This window comes from Diabrotica virgifera, chromosome 5 (genome assembly GCF_917563875.1).
Source record: "Diabrotica virgifera virgifera chromosome 5, PGI_DIABVI_V3a".
Lineage (NCBI taxonomy): Eukaryota > Metazoa > Arthropoda > Insecta > Coleoptera > Chrysomelidae > Diabrotica > Diabrotica virgifera.
Genome location: NC_065447.1, coordinates 120174908 through 120200975, shown reverse-complemented (window position 1 = coordinate 120200975; position 26068 = coordinate 120174908). Strand labels below are relative to the sequence as shown.

The following is a 26068-nucleotide window of genomic DNA, read 5'->3' as shown; positions in this document are numbered from 1 at the left end:
AAAAAAATATAAAAAAATATATATAAAAATAAAAAAAATAAATAAATAAATAAATAAATAAAAAAAAATACATAAAAAAATGATAAAAAAAATCACAATGAAAAGAAATAATTCCAAATAAAAACAAAAATCGTTGAAAATTAGATATAGGTATATAAAATAGTTCTTTGTAAAATTGGAGCAGGATTGTGATTGGATACATACCTGAACAAATCAGTAGAAAGCACTCCTTTAGAGCTTCCGCATAAATAATACAAATAATCCCAAAAAGGTAAGATGGCGAATGGACATTGACTCCGAAGCCAATAATGCTCAAATACACACACACACATAAATCTTCTAAAATTAGGGTGACTAAAAACGTTTTCTGGCCTTCACTTACACTGAGTATATTAAATAAATTGTTTTTAGGCGGTAAAGTACAGAAAGGATAAGAATTATTGTCAAGACGTGAATAGTATTCACGTCTTGACAATAATTCTTATTAGCCCAGTAAATGAACGGGAAATTCGGCGATACCGTGTAATTTTCAGGGGCAACTCCGAATTGCATGAAAATTTGGATTTAGGTTCTACTTACCCTCCACTTCAAAGTTGAAATTGTGCCGTTGGTTGCTTTTACTTGTAGGTGACAGTCACCCCTTCTCGGGGGTGAAAAAACATATGTTCAAGATAAGACAGGAAATGGATAAATTGACTGATTTTAAGCAACTTTTGTTCTATAGAGTTTTTTACGTAAGTCAATACTTTTCGAGTTATTTGCCATTGAAAATGTTCATTTTTCGACAAAAAAACTACGTTTTCATACGGTTTTTCGCAAATAACTCAAAAAGTAAATATTATATCGAAAAACATATCCCTATAAAGTGTAGCTTATAAAAAACCCAACAAAATGGTTTATTAGTAAAGCCTATCAATCAAATAAAACAAAGTTGTAGCTCATGAAAAATACGTTCTTATTCGTCTAATTCCAAATCGAATATTTCAAGGTGAAATCACCGAAAAATTAAGCACTTTTCGGGAAAAATCCATTTAAACTTTTTTAAAGTGTTTATAAAAAGCTTTGTTTTAATTGTTAACAAAAGTTTTAGCATTAAACATAAGCGAGTTACACTCAAAATAAAGTTGGCCCTATTTTTTTTTGTAAAATCTCATGAAAATCTCGCTGTGTTTAACTCCCCAAATGAAATTAATCGCTACCGATTTACAAACAATTTACTTACCTATCTATTTTTTATATGATCTGTCATTCTCACCGGTTTAAAGGTTTATTTTTGAAAGGGTTATAATTGAGAAAGCTTGAATGGGTCACTAATAAGGAGTGTATGTAAATTTTGAACAGCCATATCTTAACCAATTTTTGTCTTACGGAGAAACAGAATGAAACTATCATATTTATAATAGCAAAACCTACATTTCTTTACTCCTTAAGATTTTTCTTATCACTAATACTTTTTAAGTTATTTTGAAAAAATGAAATTTTTCAAAAATTTTTAGAAATTTTTTTTTACTATAAAACCAAATGTTTTCAAAAATAAGCACTTCAAACCAATCAAACTTACAGATCATATAAACAATACACATACAGTTAAAACAGATGGTAAAGCCAAACGATTAATTTCATTTAGGGTGCTAAATAGAGGGAAGTTTTCACGATTTTTTTACCAAAAAAAAGGGGCCAACTTTTTTCAGTGTTACTCGTTTATTTTTGATGCTGTAAACTTTTGTAAAAAAACAAATAATAAGCTTTTTTTCGATACTTTAAAAATGTTAAGAAGGTTTTCCCGAAAAACGCTTCTTTCTTCGGTGATTTCGCGTTGAATTATTCGATTTGGAATTAGACCAATAAGAACGTATTTTTCATGAGCTACAACTTTGTTTCTACTCAATTTGTAGACTTTGCTGGTACACCATTTTTTTCGTTTTTTATAGGCTACACTTTTGCTAAAAATATTTTTTTCGATAAAATATTTACTTTTTGAGTTATTTGGGAAAACGGTCTAAAAACGTAGTTTTTTTGTCGAAAAATCAACATTTTAAATCGCGAATAACTCGAAAAGTATTGACTTACGTAAAAAACTTTATAGAACAAAAGGTGCTTAAAATAAGTCAATTTATCCATTTCCGGCCTTATTTTAAAAACGCGTTTTTCACCCCCCGAGAAGGGGTAAATGTCACCCCCCAAGTAAAAGCAACCAACGACACAAATTCAACTTTGAAGTGGAGGGTAAGTAGAACCTAAATCCAAATTTTCATGCAATTCGGAGTTGCCCCTGGAAACTACACTCCAAAACGGTCATTGATTGGACTATATCCTTTCTGTAATTTACCGCCTAAAAACAATTTATTTAATATACTCAGTGTAAGTGAAAGCTAGAAAACGTTTTTAGTCACCCTAATTTTAGAAGATACATAATATGATATTGTTATGAAATCACAACTATCAATGTTTAGACATGTGAAAGAAAATAGTGTTATTGAAGAAAGATTTATAAATTTCACATCTTAAAAATCTTCGGGGACTTAAATTGTGTGGAGAAATAGTTGCTCAAACAGTGTGATTGTCGTTATTAGTACTACATACAGGTAGATTTCTGGAACATAATTCAAGTGCAAAACTTGTCCAGTACAATGCCCATAAACTTCGTTTTATATGATTCTGATAAATAATTTTAGACAATTATTGCCTTGACTTTATCTTACAAAAAATCATTTCATTGCTTCTACAAGATGCAGCTAACAAAATAAGACAGAAAAGAAACAAAAGGAAAATTTGCAAAAGAATTTTTAATAGTTAAGATTTTAAATTTATTATTCGTTAATCTTGTGCATTCTACATAAATTAATTCAAACCTAAAATATTTTCGTAACGAACCTTTTCTAGGGCAGTCAATGAGGGTATGTGGCTCCGAATTCTATCCTACTATATAGATTTACGTGATATTTTCACAGTAAGTAGGGAATAGCCTAAGAAACAAAGTCTACCCTATGCCGATGTGTGCTTTTGTCTTGGGGGCGGTTCCCACCCCTTCTCGGTGGTGGAAAATTTTTTGCTTAAATAACTACGGAAGTTGCTAGAGAACCTAATACTAAGCAAAAACTGTTCTATATTTTTTTTTTTCGAAAACTCAATACTTTTTGAGTTATTCCTGGTTGAAAATTGGCCATTTTCATTGAAACAACACCTTTTCAAACGGTTTTTTGCGAATACCTTAAAAACTATGCATCTAACTAAAAAAACTATACAAACCATTTTTGTAGCTTATAAAATAACAAAGAGATTATTTCCTTTATGAATCTTCTAGTTATAACACAAAAAGAGATATGGTAAGTGAGAAAAACTTGTTTTCTTGGTGCATGCTCAAATCAGTGTATTTAACTTAAAATAACAGAGAAACGGTCGATTTTAGGTGTATAATGCTACCAATAACTTTTGTTGTGCTTGAAACGACCTTTAAAATAAGTAATATTAAATGTCGATTACATTCAAACTATGCGAGATAAACTGTAAAAACTTTGATGACTAACGTATTTTAAGAAAAAAGTGAGAAGTATATTTAACCCCACATCCACAAGAGTTTAAATGCATCGTTTTCCTTCTACAATACATTTTATTATAGTGTTCTTTTTATGTTTAAAAAGTTGGGCGGGTTTAAAATGAATGGTTTTTGAAAAAAATAAGATCAAATTATTGAGCGCATTTTTAAATTTTCTTAAAAATCTTCCTTTTTCTCCATGTAACTCGAAAATGATAAGAGATGCCAAAAAAAAAAAGATGCCATACAAAAATGAAGGTTTCTTCTAGATAAACATTCTGATTTTATTTTTTATAACAGTATCTCTTATCATTTTCAAGTTACATGGAGAAAAAGAAGATTTTTAGGAAAATTGATGCGCTCTATCATTTTTGATCTTATTTTTTTCAAAAACCATTCATTTTAAACCCGCTCAACTTTTTGAACATAAAAATGACACTGTACTAAAATGTATTGTAGAAGGAAAACGATGTATTTAAATTCTTGTGGGTGAGGGTTAAATATACTTCTCAATTTTTTCTTAAAATTCGTTAGTCATCAATTTTTTGCAGCATATCTCGCTTAGTTTGAATGTAATCGACACTTAATATTGCTTATTTAAAAGGACTTTTCAAGCACAATAAAAGGTATTGGTAGCATTATATACATAGAATCGACCGTTTCTCTGTTATTTCAAGTTGAATACACTGCTTTGAGCATGCACCAAAAAAATTGTGTTATAACTAGAAGATTGAAGAAGGAACGAATCTCTTTGTTTTTTATCAGCTACAAAAATGTTTTATATAATTTTTTTAGTTAGATGCATTGTTTTTAAGGTATTCGCAAAAAATCGTTTGAAAAGTTGTTATAATATTTCAATGAAAATGCCCAATTTTCAACCACGAATAACTCAAAAAGTATTGAGTTTTCGAAAAAAAAATTATAGAACAGTTTTTGCTTAGAATTGGATTCTCTAACAACTTCAGTAGTTGTTTAACCAAAAAATTTTCCACCCCGAGAAGGGGTGGGAACCGCCCCCAAGACAAAAGCACACATCGGTACAGGGTAGACTTTGAATAAGGAGATATTTTCAGGCTATTCCTAAAATTTCATTAAAATCCATGCAGTAGGATAGAATTCGGAGGTAATAACCTGTTCTTGCTCTCATTGACTGCCCTATTCCTTCTTTGTTAAATAGTTGAAACATTTATTGACATTGACCGCATAAATAGTAAACTTAGCATGTAATTTATAGAGTTATCCATATCACGAAGTATAGTCTATTTCAATTATTATTGTTGTGATCGGTTTTCTCGGAGTTGTCCAAATTCTGCAGCTTTAACCTTGATATACAAACTGCTTACCAAGATAATTACCAACACACTATCAAATAAATTCGATAGTTACCAACCTGAACAAGCGGGATTCCGCAAAGGTTATAGTACCATAAAACACCTACAGACAATAAGAATACTACTTATCGAAAAGTGTAACGAATACAATGAACCTCTTCATTTGGCATTTGTGGATTACAATAAGGCCTTCGATTCCATAGATTGGCCGTATTAGACGGAATGAATAACGCAAGGATAAATTCCAGATATAGAATACTCCTAAAATACATATACGATAATGCAACTATGCAAATAAATATAGCAGAAGACCTAACAACAAGCAAAATAAGAACGGAAAGAGGTGTTAGAGAGGGATACACCATATCTCCAAAGTTATTTACTCTTTCATTAGAAGATGTGTTCAAGAAGTTAAATTGGGAATAACGTGAAATTAAATGCGATGGCAGATTTTTAAGTCACCTGAGATTTGCCGATGATATAATAAGTACTTATAAGCAACAATACAGAGGAACTGATCTGCATGCTGAAAGAACTTAAACTAGAATCTGAGAAAATCGGTTTAAAGATTAATTTAAATCAAACAAAAGTGATGACAGATCAAAATATCACAATCGACTTAGATGGAAGCGATATCGAAAGTGTCGAAGAGTATATATACGTAGGTCACACGATCAAACTAGGCAAACGAATCAAACGGCAAAGATAACTAAAAGAATCTGAATGACTTGGGCAGCAGTAGGAAGACTCAGTGATGTGTTAAAAAACAAAAGGATACCAATAAATCTAAAGAAAAGGGTATTCACCAGTTGTATTCTACCAGTTATGACTTATGGAATGGAGACCATGACACTTACACTTACAGAGGTATCAGCCAGTAGATTGAGAACGACACAGAGGGCGATCGAACGAGCTATATTAGGAGTATCTCTGAGGGAACATATACGAAATGAGGAAGTGCGAAGAAGGACGAAGGTGGAAGATGTAACTGGAAGAATTGCGTAAATGAAATGGAACTGGGTAGGACACGTGGCACGGTAAAACAACGACAGGTGAACGAGAAACATTGTACATTGGAGACCACGCGAAGACAGTCGTAGTAGAGGAAGACCACAAAAACGATGGCTAGACGACATCAAACCCAAAGTAGGGAGAAACTGGCACCAAATAGCACAAAACAGAGAAGAGTGGAGAGCTCATGGGGAGGCCTTTGTCCAGGAGTGAATAAAAACACGCTGAAGAAGAAGAGAAGAAGAACTTTGACTATTACTGCTGCTAGCATTTCCGCCAAGACCCGCTTTCTTTTTTAAATTTAAGAGTAAAAGTAAATAATAGATTAATGTTAAAATTAGACTAAAAGACAACAATATATTACCTCAATATATCAACGAGCTACGGACCTGGACAAAGAAGTCAGAAATCAAGTACAAAAAGCAAATAGACCGACAGGATGTCTTAATAAAACTATAATATGGCGAAACCGACATATTAACACTGAAATGAAGTCGAGAATTTATAAAGCCAGTAGTCCAGGGCCCATCTGTTTTGAGATGGACGTTGAGAGGTGACTCAATTTTTTTTGCAGAAATTGCTTGAAAATGACTCAAATAATAATATTTGAGTTATCCTCCCTCTCAGAAAGGTCCGGAACATTGTTTAAATAATTAAAATGTCAAAAAATGAAGGAAAAATTCGATTTTTTTCTTCGTTTTTAGATTATAACTTTAAAAGTGTTCATTTCCCAGAAAAGATGTACTGACATAAAAGTTGCGTTATTAAATTTCTTACAATATAGAATTAGTTAAAATTTGAAAAAATAGTCACTCTTGTTGCAAAATAGAAATAATTGCGAAAAAAACCATACAAAAATAAGTATTCGCATTTTACGTTTTTCAACCATTTGTGCTACACTTATGACCTTAATATTTCACTCAGAAAAACTTTATGATACAGTAAAACAATACTGTAAATTTCATTAAGATCGGTTCAAAAGATTTTGGAAAATAAATTTTGCAATCCAGCTTTCGCAAAAACAATTAATTTTTTCAAAATGTTACAGGACTGAAAATAAAGCAGAGAGCAAGTTAAATTTTTTTTTGCGCATAGAAGTGTACTGTACCTATCATTTGCAATTTGCAATATTAAAATCGATTAACTACCACGGCGTCAGGAATTTTTTTAAATAAACATTAATTATTGGTGCTACGCGCAGGACAGCGGTGTTCGATTCACATGAAGTTGATTTCCACCAAAATTTCTTCCAATCTTCATCTAATATATTATTTTCTTACCCTATATTTTGTTGTATTTTAATATTTTAATTCCACAAAAATCAAACTAATTTTATTATTGTTTGTGAAATATTGTTTAAACAATTGTATATGTTTCAAAATAATAAACTTTTATTCTCAAGTTAAAATATATGAACAAAGAAAGTTTTTGCTAAAAAAGTGTTATTTCAAAGGATAGAGTATGTGTTTTTATTTTGCAATAAACAAATTTATTTTTTTATATCGAAATGTAATAAAAATTAAAATGTATCAATAATTATCAAAGGTCATTGGAATGCCCAATCAGAGCAAACTATCCGGTGTCCGGAGCGCAACACCAATAATTAATGTTTATTTAAAAAAATTCCTGACGCCGTGGTAGTTAATCGATTTTAGTTTTGCAAATTGCAAATGAAAGGTACAGTACACTTCTATAAAAAAAAAATTTCAACTTGCTATCTGCTTTATTTTCAGTCCTGTAACAGTTTGAAAAAATGAATTTTTTTTGCGAAAGCTGGATTGCAAAATTTATTTTGCAAAATCTATTAAACCCATCTTAATGAAATATACAGTGTTGGTTAACTGTATCATATAGTTTTTCTGGGTGAAATTTAAAGCTCCTAAGTTTAGCATAAATGGTTGAAAAACGTAAAATGCGAATACTTGTTTTTGTATAGTTTTTTCCCAATTATTGAAATTTTGCAACAAGGGTGACTATTTTTTAAATTTTCAATCAACTCTATATTGTAGAAAATTTATTTACACAACTTTTATGTCAATACAACTTTTCTTGGAAATGAATACTCTTAAAGTTATAATCAAAAAACGAAGAAAAAAAATCGAATTTTTCTTTCATTTTTTGACATTTCGATTATTTAAACAATATTCCGGGCCTTTTTGAGAGGGAGGATAACTCAAATATTATTATTTGAGTTATTTTCAAGCAATTTCTGCAAAAAAATTTGAGTCACCTCTCAACGTCCAAATGTACTAATATTATTACAGATGCGCCCTGGTCTACAGTGTAAGACCAATAATGACATATGCTTCAGAATACAGTCATAATACAGACTACTGGAAACGGCAGATATGAGAGTACTGAGAAGAATGCCCATATTAAGTTGCACCCCCCACTATCGCGAATAAAGTTCGGACTAGGCAAAAATTTTAGTGCTATTTATGTGCTAATTAGTTGCTCTAATCTGAATTTTGTTGCTCAAACCGTTGACCAGGAAATCGCGTTGAAAGTGGGGGGTGCAGCTTAATGGCAAGCTGCACCCACCCACACCGAAAAAGCTCAAACTTCTTGATTTTTTTGGTGAAATATTCAGTGCTATTTATGTGCTACTTAGTTGCTCTATTCCGAATTTTGTTGGTCAAACCGTTGACCAGGAAATCGCGTTCAAAGTGGGGGGTCCAGCTTAATGGCAAGCTGCACCCACCCACACCGAAAAAAGTTCAAACTTATTGATTTTTTGGTGAAAAATTTAGTGCTATTTATGTGCTAATTAGTTGCTCTAATCCGAATTTTGTTGCTCAACCCGTTGACCAGGAAATCGCGTTGAAATTGGGGCGGGGCCAGCTTCTCATTAGACGCACAACGAAAGACTTGTATGTTCACTAAAGCAATGAGCAATAAAATCAGATAGGGTAATCAGATGGTACGTGTTCCCTAAATTATTTTAGTACCAAATATGTACCAGCAACTTATTTATTTAACATATAACAGAGACATATAGCGCGGAGCAAGGTCGGGTAGGATAAACTAATGTATTTACAAGTTCTACGGTTAGCAACAAAATCGGATACCGATATATTTCGATAGTACGTATCATCATCATCATCATAATCCAGCCATTTGCGTTTACTGCTGGACATAGGCCTCCCTCATTTTTGTCCATTGTGCTCCAACGAGTAGGTGGTCTTCCTCAACTTCTTTTGTCTAATCTCGGCCTCCACTAACTGCATCCAATTTGACATTTTCTTGAGATCTTCAGTCCAATGAGTAGAAGGTCTGCCTCTACTTCTTTTGTCTAATCTCGGCCTTCACTTAAGTAATCTCTTCGTCCACCTCACATCACTGATTCGGGCGACGTGTCCGGCCCAGTTCCATTTCAGGGTGGCAATTCGGGAAATTACATCGGTAACTCCTGTTCTTCGATACGTCAAAATAACTGTCAAAGTCGTGTTCGTTTTTTGGAGCTCGTCCCAAAGAATTATTAATTTTGGCAGTTTTTTGGTACATTCCAGCCTTGTTTCCAAGTGCAGAGTTTTATCAATAGTTTCTATTTTGTGGTACTTTGTGGAAAACTAGAGCTTTGAAGACAGCTTTGTTGTACAGAAAATGTCAGGTAACGGGGGCGGTCCTGGCCCGCCCTCGGTTAATTTAAACACTAATAATCAAATAAATAATAATGATAATCAAATTAATGTTTCTTCAATGGATACAGTATCCTCAAATTTTGAAAAATATGACTTTGATAATAAATATCAACCAACGGATGCAGGTCCGTATCAGGTATTTTTGGAACATACCGATAAGAATCTTGGTCGTCTTTTTCTTATCAGAATTGGCTTTTATTTACAACAAGTAATTGAATTTAGAAATGATGTTATTGATATTAATTCTGTAGGTTTAAAACGTGTTAAGGTAATTTTTAGAACATACAAAATCGCTAATTTATTAATTAATCACGAAATACTAACAAAAAATAAGTTGATTGCTTATATTCCAAAATTTTTCACGCATAAACGAGGCATAATACGCTGCGTTGATACCTTTTTTACTGAAGAATACTTGAAAAAAGCAATTAATTCCATAGTTCCAGTGGCGGAAGTGCGAAGAATGAAACGAAAAATTATAAACCCTGAAACCAAAAAAAAAAAAAGAATTTGTCAATAGACAATTGGTAGTAATAAATTTTAAAGGTAATAAAATTCCGTCCTTTATTAATATAAATATGGTTAATTTCCCTGTAGAACCATACATCCATCCAGTTGTCCAATGTGTAAAATGTTTACGTTACGGTCACAATATCGTTCAATGTAAAGGCAAATCTCGTTGTTCTCGATGTGCAAATGAGCATTCTTCCGCTGAATGTAATTCCGAGTTGCAAATGTGCGTTCACTGTAAATCTTCTGATCATCCTTCAATTTCAAGAGACTGCCCAATGTACAAAAAACAACAAGACATAAAAAAAAGTAATGGCTTTCGAAAATAAAAGTTTTAAGGATGCCGAATTATAACCAACAATAGGTTTGATATATTAAATAATCTTGAAAAATTTCCCGATTGAGCACCAGCAAACAAAACAATTTATTATTCTCCTTTAAATAAACCAAAATCAAATTCCACTGCATTAGAATCAAAAACAATTAAAAGGCGAAGAACTGAGACTTCTTCTCAGACTCCAAGCACTAGTAATTCAGATTTAAAAAATTCCCATCAAAAAAGACAAATTTCTCTTCCTCCATATACACCCGCTCCACAACAGAATAATTTCATGTTTTGTCGAGATAAACTTATCTCACAGATATATTCACTAATTACAAATATAATTAATAATCAAGGAAAATTTGAATTAAATAAGATCAGGGACAATATCATTACAATATTCGATAATAATGAAGATAATTTTGAATCCATTCTCACAGATAGTGAAAATGGCTACTAAAAATATTACAGACAAACTAACCATATTACAATGGAATTGTAGATCCACTTATAGTAACAAAGGAAGTCTTATGCATCATATTAACAACTACCTTACAGATATAATACTTCTATCAGAAATATGGCTCACATCCGGTCATCATTTTAGACTTAATGGATATAACTTTATCAATAAATGTCGTAAAGATGGTTACGGTGGCGTAGGTATTTTCATCAGACAGGGAATAGATTACCAAGAATCCGAAATTAATAATAATTTCGATGACGACAGTATAGAAGCATGCGCAGTTTTTTTGAACAAAACTAATCTCTCATTAGTATCAATCTATAGATCATCAGATGTTAGAATAGAAATGAATGACTGGATCAACCTATTCCTTCAGTTAAAAATTGCAAAAACTATTTTTCTGGGAGATTTTAATGCTCACCACGGTATGGGGGGGTCAATTGCAGACGACAGAAATGGTAGAATATTAGTGGAGGCCATGGATTATTGTGAAATAATTACATTAAATGACGGAACACCAACAAGAATATCCCCAACTAGTAATCATTCAGCCGTTGACTTAACTCTAACATCTCCCCTCTTAGCCGACCGTATAGCTTGGTCAGTAGATTCAGATTCATTAGGTTCAGATCACTACCCAATCAATATAGAAATTCAAATCAATCCCTCCTCCTTTGTCATCAACCCATCAACAAAATGGAATGACTCTCGAGCTGACTGGTCTGTTTTTGGAAATATTTTTGAATTAGAAATTAGTGAGCTCAATAATTTAGATAGGAATTCAACTTCAGTAGACACAATCGAATTTTTCCTCAATGCAATCACGGTCGCAGCATCGAAATCTATGCCTATTAAGAAATCTTTCACACCTTCTGTACCAAGACCTTATTGGTGGGATGAGGAATGTTCTGCGATTGTTAAAAAACGAAAAGAAGCTCTCAGCGAGTTTAAAAAACAAGGTAATTTTATCAATTATCTACAATATCAAAACATTTCTGCTAATGTCAAACGTACGTTCAAACTTAAACAAAAAAACAGTTGGAAAATGTTTTTGAATAAATTAAATAAAAACACTCCTCTGACCGAGATATGGAAAACTGTAAGATCTGTTTGCAATAAACACCATCAGAAAAGAAAACCACAATTAGACGAAAGCCTTATTCAAAAAGTTCTTGATACATTGGCTCCTTCATCTGCGTCAGGTCCAATTTTTAACGACAACATTAATCAATTTCACTTCCATCAAGAACCTTTTCAAAAAATTTTAGCTTTTCGGAATTGGAATTAGCCTTAAAAAAATAAAAAAATACTGCACCTGGACTTGACGGGTTCACTTATACGATAATAAATAAATTGCCTGAAAGTGGTGAACTTCTTCTATTAGAAATTTTTAATGATTGGTGGTTGAAACAAAAGTATTCAGATAGTCTTAAAAATATAATTGTGTGTCTTCTAGCGAAACCTAAGAAACCACCTGACTTACCTTCGTCCTACAGACCTATTTCATTGTTATCGTGCATTACAAAAACTTTCGAAAGGCTTATAAAATTTAGACTCGAACATTTTGTCGAAAACAGATCAATTTTACCAAAAAATCAGTATGGATTTCGTAGAAGTATAGGTACAGTTGATGAAATCTCTCATTTAGTTACAGATGCTCAATTGTGTCTATCAAAAAATAATTACATGTGTCTTTTTGTGGACCTTAAAGGGGCTTATGATGTGGTAGATTTGGAAATATTATATTCAAAAATGGTAACGTTTGGTATCAATAAAAGAGTCTCTATAAATATTTTAAATTTGTTTGCTAACAGAAAAATATTTTTGCGAGATAGTCATAAGAGTACTTTACAACGGGCTTCCGCAAGGCTCTATTTTAAGTCCCCTTTTGTTTAACTTCTACACTGCAGCCTTGCATGATTTGATGAGCGATGACATACAAATTATTCAATACGCGGACGATTTATGCATTTATGTCACCCATAATACCTACGATCGCTGCATGATAGACTTAAGACGTACTTTTGACAGGTTACAAAACTGGTTTGACGATATGGGTTTTAGTGTTTCACCAGAAAAGACAGCTGTGATGTGTTTCACAAGGCACAGATACCAGTTAGTCGATAATTTCTCTATAGGTAAATACACTATTCCTATCGTAAAAGAATATTTAGGTATAATTATAGATAGTAAATTTCTATGGACCAGTCACATTAAGTATGTCAAACAAAGATGTGAAAAGGGAATTAATTTTCTGCGCTTCCTCTCCAAACAGAGCTGGGGCGCGGATCAACAAATTTCCTTAATGTTTTACAAGTCTTATATTCGCTCGATTTTGGATTATGGGTGTACTCTCTATGGTTCTACCTCCAATACGAACCAACTTACTCTTGATCGAATACAATATAGAGCTCTGAAAATATGTTTGGAAGCCATGGCATCTTCACCAAATCTTGCCATTCTGGCAGAGTCTCAAGAACTTCCTCTTAGTTTTCGAAGACAGTTTTTAGCAAATAAAAGTCTATTAAAATATAGATGTTACAACAGTGATTTGATCGCAAAAATTAACTTTCTTGTAATTGAGAATTTGACAAATCATTATTCGAAAAAGAAACCTCTCCTCCTTTGGCAGATGCATTTATGGATACAAACTTATTTCAAAATGATATTGTTAAACTTAATAAAATACAATTGTATGCACACAGTTTCGATTCTATAATTGACAAACCTATCACCATTTTCCCTCGGTATTCAGATTGTAATATCTTAAACCAAGCCATGATAAAATCCATTGTGAATGGTCTCGGGTCGAACTTAACTAAAATATATACAGATGGGTCAAAAACTACGCTAAATACAGGTTCGGCATTTTTTGTTTCAAACATAAATCATATTGAAAAGTACAGAATCTCAAATTATTGTTCCATTTTTACCGCTGAGTCCTTTGCTATTGAAAAGGCACTAAAATGGTGTGCAACTCAAACATGCACGAATGTGGCAGTAATTTCAGACTCAAAATCAGCATTAGCGGTCACCCAATAAACCAATTCCGAAATGCCTTAATTTTGAACATTAAAAAATTAATTATGGATCTTAAACAAAATAATGTAACTGTTTCGTTTATTTGGACGAAAGGACATTGCGGAGTCGAAGGTAATGAAATTGCGGATATAGCCGCAAAAAGTAGTCACAGTTGCCACCATATTGACAAAGTATTTAATTTAAAAGATTTGAATAATGCTTTCAAACCTAATATCAGATGGAAATGGGAAACTAATTACAAAAGAATTGCAAATAGATCTACAAACCATTACTTCAGAATTCACCCTACACTTCCAAAAAAACATTCCTCATTTCACCTTTAATTATAATAGAGCACAAATGTCAGTATTGACTCGTTTAAAATTGAACCATGCTCGCTTTCCATCTCACTTATATAAAATTGGAATACTTAACTCTCCTGTCTGTAGTTGTGACAATGTATCCATTGGTGATATAAATCATATATTTCTAGAATGTTCTCTGAACTCTCAATCTTCTTCAATTCTGTATCAAGAACTAATTCATCACGAGTGTCCATTGCCACTAAATATTACAGCTCTCCTTTCTTCCTCAGATAAAGCGGTACTAGATTCGATCATTAATTTTATCAGAAATTCAAAAATAGCGGTACCTATAGTTTAGAAATTAATAGACAATATGAAATCATTTAAGAATTAAGAATTTACATGTTTTGTGGCAAATAGATTTTGTGTGATGCCAGGATCTCTCTCTCACACACACACAACTCCTGTTCTTCGCCTTAAGTCTTCATTTCTAACTTGGTCACGAAGCCATATACTCAACATTGACCTTTTCATTTTCATCTGGGCTATTTGCAGCATTTTAGAAGTTGTAGCTGTATATGTCAAAGTTTCGGCACCATAAGTCATCACAGGCAACACACATTGGTCAAATGTTTTACGTTTTAAAGAAATTGGTATATCGCTTTTAAAGATATCTTTGAGTTTTCCATAGGCTGCCCACGTTAGGTTTATTCTTCTTCGTAGTTCGCATGTTTGGTTGTCTCTTGTGATCTTTATTTCATGTCTAAGGTATATGTATTTTTCCACTAGCTCTACTTCGTTGTCCCAATATTGATATTTCCGCTAGGCACCTACTAGGTTTGTCACGAATTTTGTTTTGGAGATGTTTATTTTAAGACCTACACTGGCATACAATAACTGAAGTTTATGTAGCATTGTATATATCTCCTTGAGGTTGTCAGAGAATAAAACTATGTCGTCTGCGAATTTCAAATTTCTTAATCTTCTACCGTCAATATTCAGGCCTCGCTCTTCCCAGTTAAGTTTTTTACAAGCATATTCTAGTACTGCGGTAAACAGTTTAGGCGATAAGTTATCGCCCTCTCGGACTCCTCTGCCGATTGGGATATGGTCCGTGTCTTTATGTAGTTTCACCGACATAGTTGCGTTCTTGTATGTATTGTAAATTAACCTTGTGTATCGGTAGTCAATGCGGCATGCTTGTAGTGCTTCCAGAATTTTGTCAAATTTTACCGTGTCAAAGGCTTTATGGAAATCTACAAAAGCCAAAACGAGTGGTCGACTGTATTCGATAGTCTTTTCTATTACCGTTTTAATGCTCTGTAGGTGATCATTTGTTCCAAATCCGGTACGAAATCCCGGTTGATCGCTCCATTGGCTGGTAGAAATCAAGTTTTTTCTCAAACTCAAGACGATTCGTTACTATTCTTGTAAGGAGTTTGTATAAGTGACTAAGAAGGCTTATAGGTCTGTAATTTTCTAATTCATGAGGATCTACTTTTTTGTACAATAGAATTACTTGAGCATTGTGCCATTTGTCGGGTATGTTACTATCTAAAAGGCACATGTTAAAAAGGTTTTTTATTTTCTTAAGAAGATAAGTGCCTTCGACTTTGATTGCATCAGTAACTACACAATCTTCGCCTGGATATTTGTTATTCTTAGCTTTTCTTAGGGCTAGTTTTATTTCGTCTATTGTGATTTCCGGTAGCAGGTCTGATACTTGGTTGACAATGCCCTTTTTCCTTGTTAATATTTCTGGTACTTGATCTTCTTTGCTAGTAGTAATGCTTCTTTGCTTATTGATAGTACGTAATCCCTAGAATATTTTAATACTAAATAGGTGCGAGCAAATAATTTATTTTACACGAAACAGAGGAATATAAAGCGCGGTGCAACGTTGGGTGGGACGAACTAATAACTTATTATGTTCTACGGTTGCAACAAAATCGGGTACCGGTATATTTCGATAATACGTGTTCCCTAGAATATTTTGGTACCAAATATGTGCGAGCAACAAATTTGTGTTACACGAGACACAGGAATATAAAGCGCGGTGCAAGGGTTGCTTGGGGTACACCACACAAGGGCAGCATACCCAAGTGGCGGCAAATCAAAAACCAAACAAATAGAACAAGTAACGACGGAGGGAAATTAGATACTATTTTTTATACGGAATATAGTGTCAATGGAATCACCAACTTGAATAAATGTAGTTGGAAAATAGTACCTAATTTCTCTCCGTCGTTACTTGTTCTATTTGTTTGGTTTTTGATTTGCCGAAACTTGGGTATGCTGCCCTTGTGTGGTGTACCCCAAGCAACCCTTGCACTGCGCTTTATATTCCTGTGTCTCGTGTAACACAAATTTGTTGCTCGCACATATTTGGTACCAAAATATTCTAGGGAACACGTATTATCGAAATATACCGGTACCCGATTTTGTTGCAACCGTAGAACATAATAAGTTATTAGTTCGTCCCACCCAACGTTGCACCGCGCTTTATATTCCTCTGTTTCGTGTAAAATAAATTATTTGCTCGCACCTATTTAGTATTAAAATATTCTAGGGATTACGTACTATCAATACGCAAAGAAGCATTACTACTAGCAAAGAAGATCAAGTACCAGAAATATTAACAAGGAAAAAGGGCATTGTCAACCAAGTATCAGACCTGCTACCGGAAATCACAATAGACGAAATAAAACTAGCCCTAAGAAAAGCTAAGAATAACAAATCTCCAGGCGAAGATTGTGTAGTTACTGATGCAATCAAAATCGAAGGCACTTGTCTTCTTAAGAAAATAAAAAACCTTTTTAACATGTGCCTTTTAGATAGTAATATGCCCGACAAATGGCACAATGCTCAAGTAATTCTATTGTACAAAAAAGTAGATCCCCGTGAATTAGAAAATTACAGACCTATAAGCCTTCTTAGTCACTTATACAAACTCCTTACAAGAATAGTAACGAATCGTCTTGAGTTTGAGAAAAAACTTGATTTCTACCAGCCAATGGAGCAAGCGGGATTTCGTACCGGATTTGGAACAAATGATCACATACAGAGCATTAAAACGGTAATAGAAAAGACTATCGAATACAGTCGACCACTCGTTTTGGCTTTTGTAGATTTCCATAAAGCCTCTGACAAGGTAAAATTTGACAAAATTCTGGAAGCACTACAAGCATGCCGCATTGACTACCGATACACAAGGATAATTTACAATACTTACAAGAACGCAACTATGTCGGTGAAACTACATAAAAACATGGACCATATCCCAATCGGCAGAGGAGTCCGACAGGACGATAACTTATGGCCTAAACTGTTTACCGCAGTACTAGAATATGCTTGTAAAAAACTTAACTGGGAAGAGCGAGGCCTGAATATTGACGGTAGAAGATTAACAAATTTGAAATTCGCAGACGACAAAGTTTTATTCTCTGACAACCTCAAGGAGATATGTACAATGCTACATGAACTTCAGTTAGTGTATGCCAGTGTAGGTCTTAAAATAAACATCTCCAAAACAAAAAGTCATGACAAACCTAGTAGGTACCTAGCGGAAATATCAATATTGGGACAACGAAGTAAAGCTAGTGGAAAAATACATATACATTGGACATGAAATAAAGATCACAAGAGACAACCAAACATGCGAACTACGAAGAAGAATAAACCTAGCATGGGCAGCCTATGGAAAACTCAAAGACATCTTTAAAAGCGATATACCAATTTCTTTAAAACGTAAAACATTTGACCAATGTGTGTTGCCTGTGATGACTTATGGTGCCAAAACTTTTGACAGCTACAACTTCTAAAATGCTGCAAATAGCCCAGAGGAAAATGAAATGGTCAATGCTGAGTATATGGCTTCGTGAACGAGTTATAAATGAAGACTTAAGGCGAAGAACAGGAGTTTTCGATGTAATTTCCCGAATTGCCACCCTGAAATGGAACTGGGCCGGACACATCGCCCGAATCAGTGATGGGGGGTGGACGAAGAGATTACTTTAGTGGAGGCCGAGATTAGACAAAAGAAATTAAGAAAGACCACCTACTCGTTGGACTGACGATCTCAAGAAAATGTCAAGAAATTGGATGCAAACTGCTCAAAATAGAGCACAATGGACAAAAATGAGAGAGGCCTATCTCCAGCAGTAAACGCAAAGGGCTGGATTATGATGATGATGATGATACGTACTATCGAAATATATCGGTATCCGATTTTGTTGCTAACCGTAGGACTTGTAAATGCATTAGTTTATCCCACCCGACCTTGCTCCGCGCTATATGTGTCTCTGTTCTATGTTAAATAAATAAGTTGCTCGTACATATTTGGTACTAAAATAATTTAGGGAACACGTACCATCGTCACCATCGAAGTATACTCCTATCTGATTTTATTGCTCATTGTTTAGTGAACATACAAGTCTTTCGTGGTGAGTCTAATGAGAAGCTGGCCGGGCCTCGCCCCATTTTCAACGCGATTTCCTGGTCAACGGGTTGAGCAACAAAATTCGGATTAGAGCAACTAATTAGCACATAAATAGCACTAAATTTTTCACCAAAAAAATTAATAAGTTTGAACTTTTTTCGTTGTGGGTGGGTGCAGCTTGCCATTAAGCTGGACCCCACCACTTTGAACGCGATTTCCTGGTCAACGGTTTGAGCAACAAAATTCGGAATAGAGCAACTAATTATCACATAAATAGCACTAAAGATTTCACCAAAAAAATCAAGAAGTTTGAGCTTTTTTCGGTGTGGGTGGGTGCAGCTTGCCATTAAGCTGCACCCCCCACTTTCAACGCGATTTCCTGGTCAACGGTTTGAGCAACAAAATTCGGAATAGAGCAACTAATTAGCACATAAATAGCACTAAATTTTTCACCAAAAAAATCAAGAAGTTTGTGCTTTTTCGGTGTGGGTGGGTGCAGCTTGCCATTAAGCTGCACCCCCCACTTTCAACGCGATTTCCTGATCAACGGTTTGAGCAACAAAATTCGGAATAGAGCAACTAATTAGCACATAAATAGCACTAAATTTTTCACCAAAAAAATCAAGAAGTTTGTGCTTTTTCGGTGTGGGTGGGTGCAGCTTGCCATTAAGCTGCACCCCCCACTTTCAACGCGATTTCCTGGTCAACGGTTTGAGCAACAAAATTCGGAATAGAGCATCTAATTAGCACATAAATATCACTAAATTTTTCACCAAAAAAATCAAGAAGTTTGTGCTTTTTCGGTGTGGGTGGGTGCAGCTTGCCATTAAGCTGCACCCCCCACTTTCAACGCGATTTCCTGGTCAACGGTTTGAGCAACAAAATTCGGAATAGAGCAACTAATTATCACATAAATAGCACTAAATTTTTTGCCAAAAAAATCAAGAAGTTTAAGCTTTTTTCGGTGTGGGTGGGTGCAGCTTTCCATTACACTGCACCCCCCACTTTCAACGCGATTTCTTGGTCAACGGTTTGAGCAACAAAATTCGGATTAGAGCAACTAATTAGCACATAAATAGCACTAAATTTTTTGTCTAGTCCGAACTTTCTTCGCGATGGTGCAGCTTAATAGGGGTGAGAAGAATTACAGGAAATACGCTGAGAGAGCGAAAGAAGAAGAAGACATTAAGAAAATATAACGTACAGTGTATAACCGAATGGACACTAAATGGAAACAAATTGAATAACCACATAACCAGAATGGGGGAAACACGTGTGGTCAAACGTATGGTATCTTTTAATGATATATCTTAATTTTAAATAAGGAATAGACGATGTGTGGTACATGATTTTTCTTCTCATAGTTATCTTTATTCCAAAAAATCACAAATTTATAATAAATATAATTTTAACAAAAATATTTGTACAAGAACAATATGTGATTTTAGCATAAGCTTTGGAACCGTCTAGATCATTAAAATTTATTAAAAAGAATTCATCCAGACTATAAAAAACATATTGACCTAACAATTTTTTAATTTTTTTTTCAACTTACATATTGAAAGTGCTTTAATCCCAGTGGGCAAATGGTTGTATACTTTAATACCGGAGTACAATGGACCATTTCGAGTACGTCTATAATTATAATTGGGAAGAATTATATCTTGCCTGCGTGTATTGTGACTGTGTATATCAGAAGGTTTTAACAATTCATGTCGTTTTCTATGTATAAGTAGAGACATCTTATAAATATAAATATTAATGAGCGTCATTATTCCATGATCTTTGAAGAGAGGTCTACATGAAGTTCTATTTGTTAAGTTGAATAGTGCTCGAATTGCTCGAATTGCTCGTTTTTGAGCCACAAATGTGGATTCTGCTGTGCTAGCCGCGCCCCAAAACTCCACACCATATTGCATAATACTTTGAAATTGAGCAAAATAAACTATTTTTGCCACACAAAAATTTGTATTTTGTCTAATTGCTCTTATGGCATATGTAGCTCTGCTGAGGGTTTTATTAAGTTCAGTTATGTGGTAACTCCAATCAAGTTTGCTGTCTATGTTTATGCCTAAAAATTTAATTGTATGACAAGAAGAAATGCTTTCTTGATCTACTTTAATAACAACATCTTCCACATTTTGATACAAATTAAAACGGATACTTTGTGTTTTACTAATATTCAGAACCAATTTATTGGCGAGAAACCAGTCTGATATCTCTTCAACTGTAGTAGCGGCACAGGATGTTAATGTATCAGAACTATCGCCTTTAATTACTATACTCATATCATCTGCAAAAAGTGAAAATGTGGTATTCGGGAAACTAGCTACCCAGTAATTGATATAGATAAGAAACAGTGTTGGTCCTAAAACAGACCCTTGTGGAACTCCACACTGAACTTCTGCGAAATTTGAATAGGATGCTTCACAGCTACTATCAGAATTATTTATTCTAACACACATTTTTCTGTGTGATAGGTATGTCTGAAACCATTTATGTGGTGTACCTCTAATGCCGTAGTAGTAGATCTTGTCCAGTAGTATTTGATGGTCTACGCAATCGAATGCTTTCGATAAATCACAGAAAATACCAAGAGGATGGTGTTTTGCTTCCAAGATTTTATGCACATTTTCGATTAGAGAAAATGCTGCATCTGTAGTACTCATATCAGATCTAAAGCCATATTGAGAAGTTGTTAGAATTTTATGTTTATTTAAAAAAAGAAGTAATTGTTTATTTACGCACCATTCTAATAGTTTTGAAAGGGACGGTAATAGAGACACTCCGCGATAGTTCTCTATATTACACCTATCACCTTTTTTATGTACAGGAATAACTACCGATTTTTTAAAACATTTAGGAAACATTCCGTTTTCAAGAGACAAATTAAAAATAAAAACTAAAGGCCTACAAAGGGTATCAATATTTTCTTTTACAAGGGTAATTGGAATTTTGTCAAGCCCCGCGGATTTCTGTGGTTTTTGTGACAAAATGCACTCCCTGACATCAGTTTCTATTAAAGGTCCAAAAAACAATGAACTTACATTATTTGCCGGTAAACTCTGCAAATAGTTATCACTAGATTTTTTACTTTTGATATTAGGAATATTACTTGATGCAATGTGTTGAAAATAAGATTTAAATTCTTCTGCAACTTCAGTTGGATTTGTGATATCAATATCATCTTTTTTAATAAATATATCTTTCTTAGCTGTTATGTTTTTTTTTGTTAAAATGTGAAATTAAATCCCATGTCGCTTTAGATTTATTATTTGAGGAGTTGATTATACCGTGGAAGTACTTATTTTTTGCCTCTTTAATTATTTGTTGTAACCATCGACAATACGTTTTAATGTAGTTTTTTATGGTAATATTATTTGTATATTTTTTTAGTTGTAATAAAAATCTTTTGTTTTTTGACGATACTTTTATTCCGGGAGTTAACCAACCTTTAAAATTTCTTTTGTAATAATTTTTTTACGTTTAGTCGGGAACGCGTATTCGAAGCCCGAACCAATTTTTTCATTAAAAACATTATAAGCTACTTCCACATCTGATATTTCATATACATCATTAAAGTCGCACTGACGAAGATACTCAAGAAATTTTAATTTATTAGTTTGACAAAAGGATCTAACCAGATGATATTGATTATTAGCATCAGCTTTATCCACACTTATGGTTAAAATTTGAGCTTTGTGATCAGACACTCCTACTGTAGACCCCTCAAATGTAGACCCCTCAAATAATAGTTTAGGATTCAAATTAACACAAATATTATCTATTCGTGTAGCAGACGTTATTGTTACTCTAGTAGGTTCTAAAATAGTTGGTATTACATTGTCAATATGTTTTCAAAATCAAAAACATTCCTATTCTTACAATCTAAGTCTATATTAAAATCGCCGCAAATTATATAATTGTAATTTCTGTATTTTAAATACAGTTCACTTAACAAATCGCACAACACATTAAAAAATATTTGCAAATCTCCCGAGGGGGGTCTATAAATACAAGAAATTACTAATTTTAAATTATGATTGTTTACAACGGTAAATTCAATTTTGTTATCTACTAAAACAGTTTCTAAATTAACAACTGGACTAAAATCAAACTTTTTATTAGAAAAAACGGCCGCTCCACCATGGAAATCCGTTTTCCTACAATATTTGTTTATTAATTGATAGTCCTCTAAAGAGTAAAAGTCAAATTCTCCCTCTTGCATCCAATGCTCTGTGAAACAGATCACGTCAATACAGTTTTCTGAACTATAATCGTCAATAAAAATATTTATGTCATCAACTTTATTGCGAATTGAATGAACATTAAGATGCATTAGTGAGAATTTTTGCGAACATTGTTCAGTTGAATTCGGATTTAGCTCCGTATTCCACTTCTCAAACTGTAGTTTTTTGAAGACGATGATGAATTTTGTTGTTGCTGTGATGAAATTGGTTTTTCAGAATCGTCGAATTAATCATATTAATCATATTTAATCATATTAACTCTGTTCTTGTGAAATAGTATCAATTTATTAATAGTGTAATTTAACACTTCTTACAAACATAACGCCTAATGTTTGGCGCTAGTTATAATGATAAATGTTTGCCTTTACGCCAAGAACTGCATTGACAGAAATTCGTTTAGAAAATAATAAATAATTGAAGATGATCTGATTGACAGGCGACTACACTTTTATAAGATTATGACTAAAAAATAAGTAGTAATTGCTTTCTATTTAATATTCGCTTTTCGGATATAGTTATTTTTCTACAACCACTATTTAAAGTGCACTTTTCTGCACGGTTTTATGTTAGCAAACTTGATATTTTCTCACAGTATAAGATATTTGACATTAGTGTGCAGAAAAGTGACGTTTCTGTGCCGCAAAGTGACGTTTCTGTGCCGCAATAGTATATTGTGCAACAAGTGCAGAAAGTTACTAATTTCTCACGAGTTTGAAAAGTTGCGGTACGAGCGCAAGCGAGTGCCGCAATTCAAACGAGTGAGAAATTACCTTTCTGCACGTGTTTCACACTATACTTTTTCTACAAGCACAGTTTTTCCTAAAAATAAAAATCACAATTTCCAAACGACGATTAATTATAATAGGTACCTATGTGATAAATTTTAAACTGTATTTAATTAATACCTACTAATCAATTTAAATTCCTTATACCTAAATAAATTGCACAGAAATCAGTTAAAAATTAATGCACTGCCTTAATTTGTTTAAATTTAAACAATTATTACACATTATTGACATTATATTTATGCAGTCACGGATTTACACAGAACCTACTTCATTCGACGTCTCTTGCACAGGTTGCTAAATCCTTATTGGTTATTTGATAATTATAAAATGTTTAATAAGAATAAAATTGTAAAATAAAACAGTTGTAACATCCATAATTTAGTTTCTATGCTATAGTTAAATATAATAATTGTCTTATAGGTTATATATTTGTCTAAAGTTTAACCACGGATGTAAACAGAATATAACGTTACTCAGAATGCGGTAGTCCACGGATGTAAACAGAATATAACGTTACTCAGAATGAGGTAGTCAACTGTGCAGAAAAGAACTTTACGGCACAGAAACGTCACTTTGCGGCACAGAAACGTCACTTTTCTGCACACTAATGTCAAATATCTTATACTGTGAGAAAATATCAAGTTTGCTAACATAAAACCGTGCAGAAAAGTGCACTTTGAATAGTGGTTGTAGAAAAAGTTCTTTTCTGCACAGTTGACTACCTCATTCTGAGTAACGTTATATTCTGTTTACATCCGTGGACTACCGCATTCTGAGTAACGTTATATTCTGTTTACATCCGTGGTTAAACTTTAGACAAATATATAACCTATAAGACAATTATTATATTTAACTATAGCATACAAACTAAATTATGGATGTTACAACTGTTTTATTTTACAATTTTATTCTTATTAAGCATTTTATAATTATAAAATAACCAATAAGGATTTAGCAACCTGTGTAAGAGACGTCGAATGAAGTAGGTTTTGTGTAAATCCGTGACTGCATAAATATAATGTCAATAATGTGTAATAATTGTTTAAATTTAAACAAATTAAGGCAGTGCATTAATTTTTTAACTGATTTCTGTGCAATTTATTTCGGTATAAGGAATTTAAATTGATTAGTAGGTATTAATTAAATACAGTTTAAAATTTATCACATAGGTACCTATTATAATTAATCGTCCTTTGGAAATTGTGATTTTTATTTTTAGGAAAAACTGTGCTTGTAGAAAAAGTATAGTGTGAAACACGTGCAGAAAGGTAATTTCTCACTCGTTTGAATTGCGGCACTCGCTTGCGCTCGTACCGCAACTTTTCAAACTCGTGAGAAATTAGTACCTTTCTGCACTTGTTGCACAATATACTATTTCCTAATAAGTGCAGAAAGTCATACTTTTCCGCACGCGACTGCAGTTTGCCGAACGACGCGAAGCAGGAGTTCGGCAAGCAGTCGAGTGCGGAAAAAAGACTTTCTGCAAGAGTTAGGAACAATATTTTTTCTACGACTCTTTAAAAAATGACCAAATCCTAATCAATTAATTTAATTAATATGAAAATATATACACAAATTAATTCTTTGACAAGGTTGTCAAAACCAAACTTTCAATATAATTAGTTAGCATGACGACGTTCTTGGTTTCCATGACGATGATTCAAAACGACTGTTATTGTCTACCGATTTGACTTTCCAATATTATGTCAAAATACTTTTATTTCATCGAATTGTCGCATTAATTTCATTAAAACAGGAACACAATAAGATACATTTGAAATAAAATAGTAAATAATATCTAAATATTAGTTTATTGCATGTATTATAATTATTTTAAGGCTATTAAAATATCTACACGCGTGCGGAAAAGTAAAACGCGTGCGGAAAAGTAAAACTTTCTAAACTAAAACGCGTGCGCGAATGTAGACATTTTTGCACGCTCGTAGAAAAAATGTTTTTTTTTTCTAATTAGTACTATAAAAAATCATAATACACGGTACACAGTTGCCATTTTTGGGCTGATAAAAATCCTACTTGACGGGAAAATTTGAAATTCACATTAGCAAAACTTCAGCGTTACGTCTAATTTTTAAGAGGTTTCAAGAGGTTAAAAGGAATTTAAATAAACTAATACTTTTTCAAAAAATAGTTAATATGGAGAGAAAAGCATGGATACCTGAATTATCCAGCGAAATATCTGTTCAATTATGTACCATGCATTGTATAGTCCGTCTAGAAAGTATCCGGAAAAAAAGAAAGCAGAATTATAATCTCATTATATTGAGATATATTCACTTGAAATATAAAATTTCAACAAATATAATTCATCTCATTTATGTATACAACCTCCATTTAAATCTAAACACTTAACTAAACGTCCAGGTACACCCGAAACTAGGTCAAGGCCATAATTTTCGGTAATGGTGTTCCAGGCCTGTAAAACTGACCGA

At 33.2% G+C, this 26068-nt stretch overlaps 1 protein-coding gene across 1 annotated transcript in view; it reads left to right on the top strand.

The window, feature by feature from the left end:
• Positions 1–26068, top strand: part of LOC126884317 (peroxidase-like) — a 276223-nt gene that overhangs the window by 148032 nt on the left and 102123 nt on the right. The gene's annotated exons all lie outside the window — the stretch shown is intronic.